The sequence below is a fragment of the Bos javanicus genome, chromosome 25 (genome assembly GCF_032452875.1).
Source record: "Bos javanicus breed banteng chromosome 25, ARS-OSU_banteng_1.0, whole genome shotgun sequence".
NCBI classification, from domain to species: Eukaryota; Metazoa; Chordata; class Mammalia; order Artiodactyla; family Bovidae; genus Bos; species Bos javanicus.
In genome coordinates this window covers 40,049,451-40,062,452 of record NC_083892.1, presented here as the reverse complement: position 1 = coordinate 40,062,452, position 13,002 = coordinate 40,049,451, and the positions used below count along the sequence as shown (strand labels likewise).

Sequence of the window (13,002 nt, the reverse complement as noted above, 5' to 3'; positions counted from 1 at the left end):
TTATAGTTAAATTACTCTGAGTGCTTTTTGCAAGTTGAAAATTGTCTCACTGAACAAACAAAACCCATTTACTGAGTTCCCTCCATGTACCTCACATGCTCAAAGCCATACAGTTTGGCTTATTGTCCTAATGCTGAAGAGGGGATAATCTGAGCCGCACGGCTCATCATTCTCTGTACTTCCATGCCTTCATGTCTTTTTTTGATGTATTGTCCTCTGCCTGGAATGTCCATCCATCCCCTAATCTCCTGTTCTTCTAACCTTTTTTTGTGAACTTCTACTTATCCAGCAGGGACAATGTAAAATGTCAGTTACTCTACAGCTCTCCTTAATCCCTCCTTATCATTATCCCCATAACAGACCTTGTATACTATGAATAAAACACTTATCAAACAGTATTTTTTGGTATTTTTCTCTTCCACAAAACTGTAAGATTCCTAAAGTCTGCTGATTAATTTCTGCATCTATGCATGTATCTGACATGAGGGAACTTTTCAACCAATGATTGTTGACTTAGATTGAATCCACTTATTAGGACAGATTTTACTGTAGTGCACGACTCTGGCAAATAAACCAGTAACCCAATGTGTTATTAAATATTTACAGTGTGATGAAGTAAGTCATCTCACATATTATTATTATGTAATTCAAACAAAGGAACAAAAAATAAGAATTTTCAAAGGAAGAGGGGCTACGTATATATACCTAAGGCTTCACAAGCTAATTAATTCAAAAATCCAACACTATCTTATTTTAAGAGGGATCACATTGATTAAATAATTGTTGATTAAGTAGTCGGTGACAAAGCAAACTCAAGAATTTTCATGCAGAAGGATGGCTATTTCTCTAGTAATTTGCAGTAGATTGCTGTTCTGTCATAGCCTGATATTACATAGTTCAGATATGCCACAAGTCAACTTATTGTCCAGAAATCTAATAATTGTCAAAGACCCACACAAGACAACTTAAAACATTATTTTTCTCCCAACACTAGTATTGGAAAAATGATCCAGTATGTTAAAAAGATCTTTTAACCTCTGCTTTGCAGAGATCATGAACATAACTCCTTGTTCACTCACTAAGTTGTGTCCAACTCTTCGTGACCCCATGGACTGCCACACACCAGGCTCCCCGGTCCTTCACTATCTCCTGGACATGCTCAAATTCGTGTCCATTGAGTCTGTGATGCTATCTAATTATCTTATCCTCTGCTGCCCCCTTCTCCTCCTGCCCTCAATCTTTCCCAGCATCAGGGTCTTTTCCATTGAGTCAATTCTTTGCATCAGGTGGCCAAAGAAAGTATTGGAGCTTCAGCATCCATCCTTCCAATGACTATTCAGGGTTGATTTCCTTTAGGATCAACTGGCTTGATCTCCTTACTCTCCAGGGAACTCTCAGGAGTCTTCTCCAGCACCACAGTTTGAAAGCATCAATTCTTTGGTGCTGAGCATTCTTTATGGTCCAACTCTCACATCCATATATGACTACTGGAAAAACCATAGGTTTGACTATGTGGACCTTTGTTGGCAAAGTGAAGTCTCTGCTTTTTAATATGCTGTCTAGGTTTGTCATAGTTTTCTTCCAAGGAGCAAGCATCTTTTAATGTCATGGCTGCAGTCACCATCCACAGTGATTGTGGAGCCCAAGAAAGATCCTCTGGAGAAGGGAATGGCTACCCACTCCAGTGTTTTTGCCTGGAGAATTCCATGGACAGTGGAGCCTGATGGGCTGCAGTCCATGGGGTTGCAAAGAGTCTGAAACAACTGAGCAACTTACTCTTCACTACAATTATGTGGTAGGCTTAGTTTTATTTTTGTTTATGAGGAGTACCTTCAGGGAAGGTATAGAGCTCTGAAAGGGGCCTTTTTACAGTGTAAATGGAGAAATGAGGCAGAAACATCAAGGATACAGGAAGATTTCTAAGAGGGAAAGTAAACGTGGATTTACCCTTGCTTCAGAAGTTTCCCAGAAGGGGGGACTGTGAGGAAGCGGGCAGAGCTTGCTGAGACCTTCCTCCCCTCTCTTGCCTGTCTAGTTCCTGGATCCAGAAGCCTCTGGGGAAATTCACCCTCTCCGCAAGTTTGCAGTTGCTGCTGTTGCTCTCATCACCACACTGGGCAAACTTAGATGTCGTTCCTGTTTGTGTTTCAATGTTTTCTGCCAAAGAGTGTATTTCTCTAAGCTAACTGAGCTTATGCTTCATTTCTATTTTATTTTCTTAAATTGACAAAGCAATGTTTCTGCCATTAGCAAGAAAAAAAATTGAGATATCACCATAGAGGAATTGTCATTGAGAGGGCATTTGTGATAAGGTTTGACCTTTTGAAGAAATAGATCCCATTTCCCTTGGCCTCCTCTTCTACTCTGAGTATTTAATTTGATCATTATCTGTTGTGACTGTGAGGGTAAAGTCACAAGGCCAGACTCCTGCCCTGTGGGGACAGCCATTTTACTGACGAGATGCGCTTTCCAGTGTGAAAGGAGTCTGCGCAGAATGGACCCCAGGCAGGTCAGGTGGGAGGCAACTGCACTTGACTAATAAGCTTTCCAGGGGCCACTTCTAATAGTGGGTGATAAAGATGACACATAGTCACCTGCAGGCCTGGAAATGTGCAAGATGGTCATTTGCTTCCTTCCAAGAAAAAGACTTGGAATGGCATTCAGGGTGTTTCTGACTGTGTTATGCATGTTTGCAGACATGGACAGGAATTATAAAGACTTTTTGTTAAAATATGTTTTAAATTCTATCGATCATATAGTTTGAATTTCATTTTTGGCTTATTCTGTACAGGAGGATGATCTATTCAGAGCATTTGATGAATATTAACTTCTACATTACCTCAAAATATCCACTTATTGATTACCGATAATAAAACACTAATAGCCATCTGAGCTTTATAAACTTTTTATCATTAAGATAGGCTTGATTTTATTTTTGAAAAATAATCATTTTTTGCTCATAGATTGTTTCCACTACGCATCTTTGCTGGTGTTCAGCTTCTTTAATTCTTTTTTCAACTGTAACAATTGTACACTTTTTATATTTGAATTATTTTCCTCATAAATTATGTTATCCTTGGCTAAAGGCTTTTCTCTTTAGTAAATGCTTTTGACTATCTGGCCTTTATAGCATCAATTTCATTTTTAAATGCCTATGGAGACATGCTTGACTGCTTATAAATTTTCTAGTATAGTTCTGTAAGAATTCTTCACTTTCCAAGGACCATACGTACCCATGTTGGTTCCCAACAGTTTATAACTGGCAGAATAATTTAAAAGACATTTTCCCTTTGCAACTTAATTTAGAGTAGAGTGCGTTTTGTCAGCAAAGGCAGCGCAGGAGGGGGCCTGGGTCAAGCAGTCTGGACCTCCACCAGCCTCAGAGGCAGTGTGGGCGTCCAGAGAGTGCTGCACAGGGTGTGGTGGGTGGGTGTAGGGGGGGTTCTGAATTTCAGCTTCTTTCCTGATTAGGCTACACATGCAGTGTGGGTAGGCAGGGGAACTTCAACTGAGCACAGCCCTAGGCCAGTGGAGGAGCCACCGTCTCAAATGCTGATGCCCGCCAGAGGGAAAGGCAGTGTGCCCCACATGTATATGCATATAGTTTACGAAGTACTAATGCTTCTGCCTGGAAATGAGGCCCCTGGCGTCTGCTTGCATTTCAGGGGCTGAAGGAAGATGCCATACCTAGTTCAGGGGGTGGGGAAGTGCAGACACAACAGGGCCTGGCAGAACTGAGAACGTCTGCTACGCTACAGGATTAAAACCGCACTTTACAAAGGCGGTCGTCCAACGACAGCCAACGTTAGGAGAAAATTTTGACAGATAACAGATCTTTGCTCAAGACATGGCCACACTGTGCAGAAGGAGGCTGATGGCTGGTACAAGAGGTGTTAGCGAGCAGAGACATGTCGTGGGTTGGTGGAGGGTTAGAAAAGTAGGTGAGGCGCACTGAATGAGCAGAATGCCAGCAGGGACTAGTGTCAACAGTCCAGTTTAGGCCAACATGACATTGCAGATTTGGGGGGGAAAAGATGAGTATGCAGTTGTTCCCAGAAGCTCTTCACTTCGAGAATGTGCAACATCCTTTACTTCTCATCCTTCCAGGCTTAATTCAAATATAGTTATTTGCATGTATTTTCCCACTCAAGTATGAATTCCTCAAGGACAAGGGTCCGTTTTTGTATCCTCTGTGCCCAGCACGTGGTTGACAGTACAGGCACTGCATTACTATTGAATGAATGAACTGGAACCCTCTGGCAGCCCCCTCCCATGGTGCCAGGTGCCTGCTACCCCTTTGGCTGGGGATTTCACAGACTTATCCCGGGGGTTGCTGGTAGCGGAAGCAGCGAGAGCAGGATGGCGTTTCTGAGCATTCCGGCCTCTGCTCTGTTCATCTTGGAGGGACCAGTGCAAGCAGGAAAGATAATCAAGTGTTCGGAGAGCTGAGCAGTGAGAAGTAAATTTGTATCTGGTGTGTAATTTTCATTTTGTTTTTATTTCCTACTTTTGAGTGTATTAAAATTAGGAAAACCTAAATTAATATAATCTATTCACTTAAAGACTTTATAACTTGTGGTATTCTTGACCTCACTTTTTATTACGAAAATCACGAAACATAATTAGACATATAGCTTACTTTTTAGACCTTGGGGTGTAGAGCAGCAGTTCTCCAACTTGAGTGCATCAGGGTCACCTGAAGGGCTCGCTAACGCCCAGGTTGCAGAGCCCTGGCTCCCAGAGTTTATGGCCCAGCTAGTCTGGGCTGGAGGTGATGAGACTGCTGCTCTGGGAAGCCACACTTTGATATGCAATGAGGAGGAGGAAAGGACACTGAAAGTGGAGTAGAAAAGTGCATGCGTTTGAATCTCTGTGATGCTACCTAATAAACGTTTGATTGTGTGTAAGTTACTCAACCCCTCTAGTTTTCTGTGTCCTTGTGGAAATGAAGGTCATAATTGACCTCACAGAGGATCAGATAAGATTGTATAACAGAACCACTTTTTTAAAAAGTGAAGCTCTGTGAACATACTGCTTTAGTATGTCCTATGTATTATGAACCATGGACATCTAATTGGCAGCCACATGTATGTGGGGTACTCTGTGCAAGGCAGTGGAGGATAGAACACAGGAAGAAAAAGAACAGCAGCACTGTGGACTTTCCCAGATGCCAAATACTTGAAATGATACTAAGAATTCAAAGAAGGAAAGGTTGTGGTGAGCTGCTAGGGTGGCCTTTACCCAAAATTTACTGTGTAAAGACCATCATTTCACAGGAAGACACTGGTTTTTCCTTGCTGTGGAACTGTCTAATTGCAGAGCTAATGTCCTGAAACCTAGAAATCTGTAATTTTCACACATTTTGAATGTGAAGTTTATTCTTTTGCGGATCAATCTCAGGTTACCTACTTAGAGTTTGGTGAAATTAAGAGTACAGAATTATTTGTTTTGCCAGCATTTAAAACTCATCTCAATAAGATAGTTGTAAATATAAATATCAGAAAGATACGTAGTGTCATTTTCTTAGCCTATCCAGGCTGCTGTAACAAAATGCTGCGGATGGATGGCTTATATACAACAGATGGTTGTTTCTCTCAGTTCTGGAGGCTGACAAGTCCAAGATCAAGGTGCTAGCAGATTCGGTGTCCTGTGAGGGACCCAGTCCTGATTCATAGGGAGCCTTCTCTGCTGTGACCTCACTTGATGGAAGGCACAAGGGAGTTCTCTGATGTCTTTTTTATAAGGGCACTAAACTGCCACCCTTGTGACCTGGTAACCTCCTAAAGCCCCCACCTTCTAATACTATCACACTGGGGTTATAGTTCAACACGTGAATTTTGGGGGGATACACACATTTAGGTCTATAGCAGTCTACTGAAACTTTTAGCCAAACAGGATGGGTGAGGAAAGTCCCTGAAAAATCTCAGCTTAAAAAACATAGCTCATACACAGTTGACCAGCACCAGCACTTCTCTTTTATGATTTGTGACCTTCTCCATTCTTAAGAGTTTTAGATATTTTATTATGGTTTAACTCTAGTTTTTTAAATTATACTTAATAGTGTGTTTAAAATTTCCTATTGAATGCAGAATATTAACGTATTTACTTTAAGTGGTTTAATAGCCCTATATTTAAGATTACAGTGATAATTTATCATTAACAATATTATTGATTTAAGTAGAAAATTGGACGAATTTTAGAAGTCAGAGCAATTTATCTGGTAAATAAAAATTATTTTTTTTTACAATAAAATTGAGATTTTAAAACTTACCTTGGGAAAAACAGTATCTGAGTAGCAGATTGAACTTTGGATGGTGAAGTGTAACTATATATTCTGGCTGCCATTATGATGAATGTTTATGTGAAAGCTTTACTGCAATTGTAATACTGTAGATTTTATTATGTGTTTTTCAACTAGTGAATCCCAAAGGATTCACTATCCTATGGGTTCAGTTTAGATTCTTGGCATTAAAAGGGGGATCCTCATACCTGAAAAATATTGGGAATCCCTGAGGCAGTGTGTGGTCCTCTTCTGGCCCTTCATCTTGACTTGCTGTTTGGATCCTTTGTAATACACGTTTCTTACATTTGTCTTACCCGTTTGGCTATAACTGAATCTTCTCTAAAGCAGGCAAGGGTGGAAAAGCAAGATATTAAGATGTGGGGACACTCAATACTCTCTTAAGACTCAGATACACGTCAGCCTTAGACAATTGCTTTTTGCTTTCCCCCTTTCTCTCTGCTGGCCCTTTCCTCAGATACCTTCTCTGATCATGTCACCCTACATATTCTTGTTGAAGAATTTATTAGAAATCATAACAGTTTCTCCCACCATCCTCTTTCCTTTTATTTCTAAAGTACCAATGGATGAGTAGATCCAAGAATATGGCCCCCTAATTTTGAAATATTTCAGTGTGGGACAACTGTAAACCATGTACTATATAATATCAATTTCCCATGATCAAATCAGTATAAATTAACATTGAAATAGATCTACTGAATATTTTAGAGATACAAGTATATGTAAAGATCTGATATATGATCAAGCTGCAAAAATCAGTTCAGAAAGATGGTTTATTTCCTAAATTTCATTGAAAAAACTGATCATACTCCAGAAGAAGATAATTTTAAACATCCTTCTCCTACTATGTGTATATATATATATATGACTATAAATTTCGGGTACATTATTATTCTAAACATTCAGACACACAAGCTGCAGAGGCAGGCTTCGCGTCCAGGTCTTTCCCGCACTGTGCTCGGCAACTAAGACGCTGACTCATGCGGTCCCGTGCTCGGCATCTAACGCTGACTCATGCGGTTCCTGTGCTCCGCATCTAGAACGCTGACTCATGCGGTTCCGGTGCTCGGCATCTAGAACGCTGACTCATGCGGTCCCGTGCTCAGCATCTGACGCTGACTCATGTGGTTCCTGTGCTCGGCATCTAGAACGCTGACTCATGCGGTCCTGTGCTCTGCATCTAGAACGCTGACTCATGCGGTTCCGGTGCTCGGCATCTAACGCTGACTCATGCGGTCCTGTGCTCGGCATCTAACGCTGACTCATGCGGTCCTGTGCTCTGCATCCAGAACGCTGACTCATGCGGTCCTGTGCTCGGCATCTAGAACGCTGACTCATGCGGGTCCTGTGCTCGGCATCTAGAACGCTGACTCATGCGGTCCCGTGCTCGGCATCTAACGCTGACTCATGCGGTCCTGTGCTCTGCATCCAGAACGCTGACTCATGCGGTCCTGTGCTCGGCATCTAGAACGCTGACTCATGCGGGTCCTGTGCTCGGCATCTAGAACGCTGACTCATGCGGTCCTGCGACATTTCCTGGAGTAGAGACGGGAGAGAGATGTTTGCTGTTGCTCATCATTTGATAGTTCTCATTTTGTTTTATTTTTGTCCTTATAAATGATGCTTATAAATTATATCTTGATTGATAAGTGGATCCGTGATTATTTTCTTAGAACCATTTTCTAGATGTGAAGCAGCCGATTCAAAGGATACTCAGGTTTTTTAAGGCTTTTGAAATGAATTTAAAAATTGCTCTTCAGAAAGGCCCTGCCAATTTAGTGGTTTGGCTCTTGTGTTGTACTCAGAATCTTACTATTCTTCTATTTCTAGACCATCATTTGTCATAGAAAAGTAATTTCCCCCATCTTTTTATACTGGCAAGTTTTTAATTAACTTAGGGCTTCCTGTGAAGTCTGAAGTTAATATTCTTTTATCCTTTTTATCATCTATTGCAGAGTAACATATCAATAAGGTCGGGAAGAAAATATCACTTCTTTGACCCTAAGTATCTTCTTCTCTAGCGTTAATCAGAGGCCTCTGTTACCCTCTGGTCACACAGAGCAGCAGCAGTAGGCTTTGCTTTGCGTACTGTCAGCATATCATCTGTGGGGTGGCCAGAGGCCCCTCTGCCTCAGGCTGTCAGTGAACTCCACCCACAGTGGAACTGGCCGCTACTTGATTTCCGTCCTCTGCACTATCTGTTCATTGGAAGTGCAGTGCGTTTCCAAACTATATGACAGCATGCAGTGTATTAAGACTTACTCCTGTGTTTACTTATCTTTCATCCATACACTTCTCTTTGCTGGAATCTAGAACTTACTGAGTTATTTCCAAAGACCATGAAATGTGATTGCTATGAGGTCTAGTCTTCTTGGGAGGATGCAGTCTGTTTGTGGAAGCTGCCACAGGGTTGAAACAGTACTATTATTATTATTTCATACACTTTTTGTACCTCCACCTGTCACCAAGAGACGGAGTTGGAGTAATGACATCTCACCAATTATTTGATGACGTAAGTTTTCTTGTGTGCTGCCATATTACTTAAATGTTTTAAAATAATATATTGCGCTAAATATTATCCCTTGTGGTGAAGGAAAGTAAAGTTCTTGTCAGAGCAGGGAATTTTACGTCATACGGTATTCGATGTGAAATAGGGTGGATATGTGTCATCAATCACAGTGCATACTAGACTGAATTTAGAGCATTTGTGTCCTGTGATCACGGTTATCTGGTCTCCATGCAGTGAGGGGTTTTGGTTTTACTTTTTAGCACAGATCTAGACTATTATGGGCTTCCCCAGTGGCTTAGACCGTAAAGAATCTGCCTGCAATGCAGGAGACCCAGGTTCAATCCCTGGGTTGGGAAGATTCCCTGGAGAAGGGAATGGCTGTATATTGTCACCCTGCTTATTTAACTTATATGCAGAGCACATCATGAGAAACACTGGGCTGGAGGAAGCACAAGCTGGAATCAAGATTGCCAGGAGAAATATCAATAACCTCAGATATGCAGGTTAACCTCAGACACCACTCTTATGGCAGAAAGTGAAGAGGCACTAAAAAGCCTCTTGATGAAAGTGAAAGAGGAGAGTGAAAAAGTTGGCTTAAAGCTCAACATTCAGAAAACTAAAATCATGGCATCTGGTCCTATCACTTCATGGGAAATAGATGGGGAAACAGTGGAAACAGTGTCAGACTTTATTTTTGGGGGCTCCAAAATCACTGCAGATGGTGATTGCAGCCATGAAATTAAAAGATGCTTAATCCTTGGAAGGAAAGTTATGACCAACCTAGATAGCATATTGAAAAGCAGAGACATTCCTTTGCCAACAAAGGTCCGTCTAGTCAAGGCTATGGTTTTTCCTGTGGTCATGTATGGATGTGAGAGTTGGACTGTGAAGAAAGCTGAGCGCCGAAGAATTGATGCTTTTGAACTGTGATGTTGGAGAAGACTCTTGAGAGTCCCTTGGACTGCAAGGAGATCCAACCAGTCCATTCTAAAGGCGATCAGTCCTGGGTGTTCTTTGGAAGGAATGATGCTAAAGCTGAAACTCCAATACTCTGGCCACCCCACGCGAAGAGTTGACTCATTGGAGAAGACCCTGATGCTGGGAGGGACTGAGGGCAGGACGAGAAGGGGACGACAGAGGATGAGATGGCTGGATGGCATCACTGACTTGATGGACATGAGTTTGAGTGAACTCCAGGAGTTGGTGATGGACAGGGAGGCCTGGCATGCTGCAATTCATGGGGTCGCAAAGAGTCAGACACGACTGAGTGACTGAACTGTGATGTTTAAATAAACTCACAATATTTTAGTGCCTAGGATTTTTTAAACTTATACATTTCAGTAACTTACATTTTCTTCCCTTTCCTAATATAGTCTTCAGATGAATTAATATACTGAAAACCAGTGTATTATGGTGAAGTGAAAATTGTGGTATTGCACACATTACTAGGGGTTGTGTCAGAGTAGTGCTCATGTTTGTTTAGTCGCTAAGTCATGTCCGTGCTGATAAACACTTGCTTAAAGCATGCATCTCATGTCCTCTCTACCTTTAAAACCTTCCTTAGTTATTACTGTATACTTACTTTTATTCCTTCTCTGATTTTATTGGAATATTATAAGTTGTAATACTTCCTTGCCTGCCTATCATATATCAGTCTGATTTTTCTCTGTCCTTAACCCTTGATGAATGACTACTAGAAGTGGACTTTTATAACATGTAGAGAACAAGTCAGGAGTTTTCTTGTGCTGATTATATCCATTTGACAGATATGTTCTGAAACTTTCTTGTAGTCATTAAAATGTGAAGTAAAATTTGAAATGCTTTGTGTGATATATTGTTACTATAACAAATAATAGTTTAGGAAAGAAAATATTTCTTATAAGAACTCTCATATTTTCTTTTATTTTCATGTTTTGGTATTTCTAGGAAATGTTTTCCTCTATTAAAGGTAAGTACTTATAATTTTTTTTTGCAACACTGCTCTAGAGTATAGTTGAAATGCACATATTAGCTTATTTTAAACCTTCTTTTATCATTTGTGATTGTTAAAAGAAGTAAAGGTTAAAGTAAATTGTGTAAGTGTTGGGTAAACTCAACCAGCTCTTGATACCCTTTTTTTTAAAGCAAAGTAGCAAGAAAGAAAAACTATTTAAGGACTTCACATACTCTTAAACCATGCAAACTAAATTTTCTCTTTTTCTTGCTTAAAAATCTTTTTCCTTTCTATTCTTTTGCATTTTTATTTATTATAATGGTAGTTTGCCAGGAGTAGATGTTTTTAGAAGGTGGTGGTGGTGGTAGTGGTTTGGTAGCTAAGTTGTGTCCGACTCTTGTCACCCCATGGGCTGTAGCGCGCCAGGCTCCTCTGTCCATGGGATTCTCCAGGCAAGAATACTGGATTGGGTTGCCATTTCCTTCTCCAGGTTTTAGGAGGTACAACCCAGTCAAAAAAATAAAAAATAAAAAAGCACATCTGTGTTTATAATGCAATATTTATTAATATAGGTCATATTACTTTAATATATCAGTACCTAATGGGTATGTGAATTATTTAAAATGAGCATCTGTGTACTATTTTATGGTATTTGAAATAAAATGAATTTTTAATGTTCATGTGTAATACGACCTGCCAAGATTATTGTGGTAAAAAGTTTTCAGATGCAAATCAGGAATCAGCTGCAGTGTTTCTCCCTCACTTTACAGCAAGCCTAAAGTTGGACTCAACCTCAGGTGTTGTTTTCCTGCTTTAAAATGGGCTAATTATGCACATATTTATACACGATTATGTTAATAATTTTTGAGTCAGTTAAACTTCAAGCTCGGCTTGCGTGCTTCTTCAGTCTTTTTCTTTCTGGAATTAAAGCTATCCAGAAATAGAAATACCAGTTTAGCTGATCTCACTTTCCCCCTGAATTTAGTAGTTTTATATAACAGACAACCTTAAAAGTTTTCTTAAAGTTTTTCTTAAGGGAATTATTTAGATTAGAAATTCTGATTCATGTCTCAATCAAGAAGATTAAGTACAGGTGTCATTGAGGTTTCAGTTCGGTACAAGAACTCCTAAGTGGGAGATCTTATTCTTTCAGACCCTCTGCTTGCTGGAAGTCATGGTCACAGACCCTCAGAAGATGTTTGCTGAAGGAATGCTCACCGAGCAACTCCATCCTTCAGAGGCTGTTTAGGTTTTACCTGCTGCTTCTCCCCTCTCAGTAAGGCTGATGAGGCTGCTGTAGTCTGAAGGGAAGACAGAATTTGCTGCTCTGTTGGTTTGTGACACGTACTTTTTCTTTAGGAGAACTTATTTTCATTTTGCTGGATCTCACATTTTAGAGAGCTCTTTTTGGTTAAGCTGATTCCGAGCAATGTTTCTGAGCTGGACTAACCACAGAGTAGGATCTCATCTCACTTATGGCTATGAATCTTCAGTTCAGTCAGTTCAGTCGCTCAGTCATGTCCGACTCCCTGCGACCCCATGAATCGCAGCACGCCAGGCCTCCCTGTCCAAAGTCACCAACTCCCGGAGTTCACTCAGACTCACGTCCATCGAGTCAGTGATGCCATCCAGCCATCTCATCCTCTGTCATCCCCTTCTCCTCTGGCCCCAATCCCTCCCAGCATCAGAGTCTTTTCCAATGAGTCAACTCTTCGCATGAGGTGGCCAAAGTACTGGAGTTTCAGCTTTAGCATCATTCCTTCCAAAGAAATCCCAGGGCTGATCTCCTTTAGGATGGACTGGTTGGATCTCCTTGCAGTCCAAGGGACTCTCAAAAGTCTTCTCCAGCACCACAGTTCAAAAGCATAAATTCTTTGGTGCTCAACCTTCTTCACAGTCCAACTCTCACATCCATACATGACCACTGGAAAAACCATAGCCTTGACTAGATGGACCTTTGTTGGCAAAGAAACGTCTCTGCTTTTGAATACGCTATCTAGGTTGGTCATAACTCCTTCCAAGGAGTAAGCATCTTTTAATTTCATGGCTGCAGCCACCATTTGCAGTGATTTTGGCTGTGAATCATATTAATCCATTTATCTTAGCTGTCATGCAATTTGCTAATTAAGTCATTGTAGGGGTTAGGGGAAGTGAAAGACTTTGAAGTAGCAGCAGTTAATGCTCTTGCCCAGTTTTATTCTGATGTCTCATAAACCCATAAATGCAAGATACGTTTGGATCTTATTGTTGCGTCCATCT

At 40.8% G+C, this 13,002-nt stretch overlaps 1 protein-coding gene across 4 annotated transcripts in view; it reads left to right on the top strand.

The window, feature by feature from the left end:
• Window positions 1-13,002, top strand: part of LOC133238799 (protein sidekick-1) — a 733,626-nt gene that overhangs the window by 218,615 nt on the left and 502,009 nt on the right. The gene's annotated exons all lie outside the window — the stretch shown is intronic.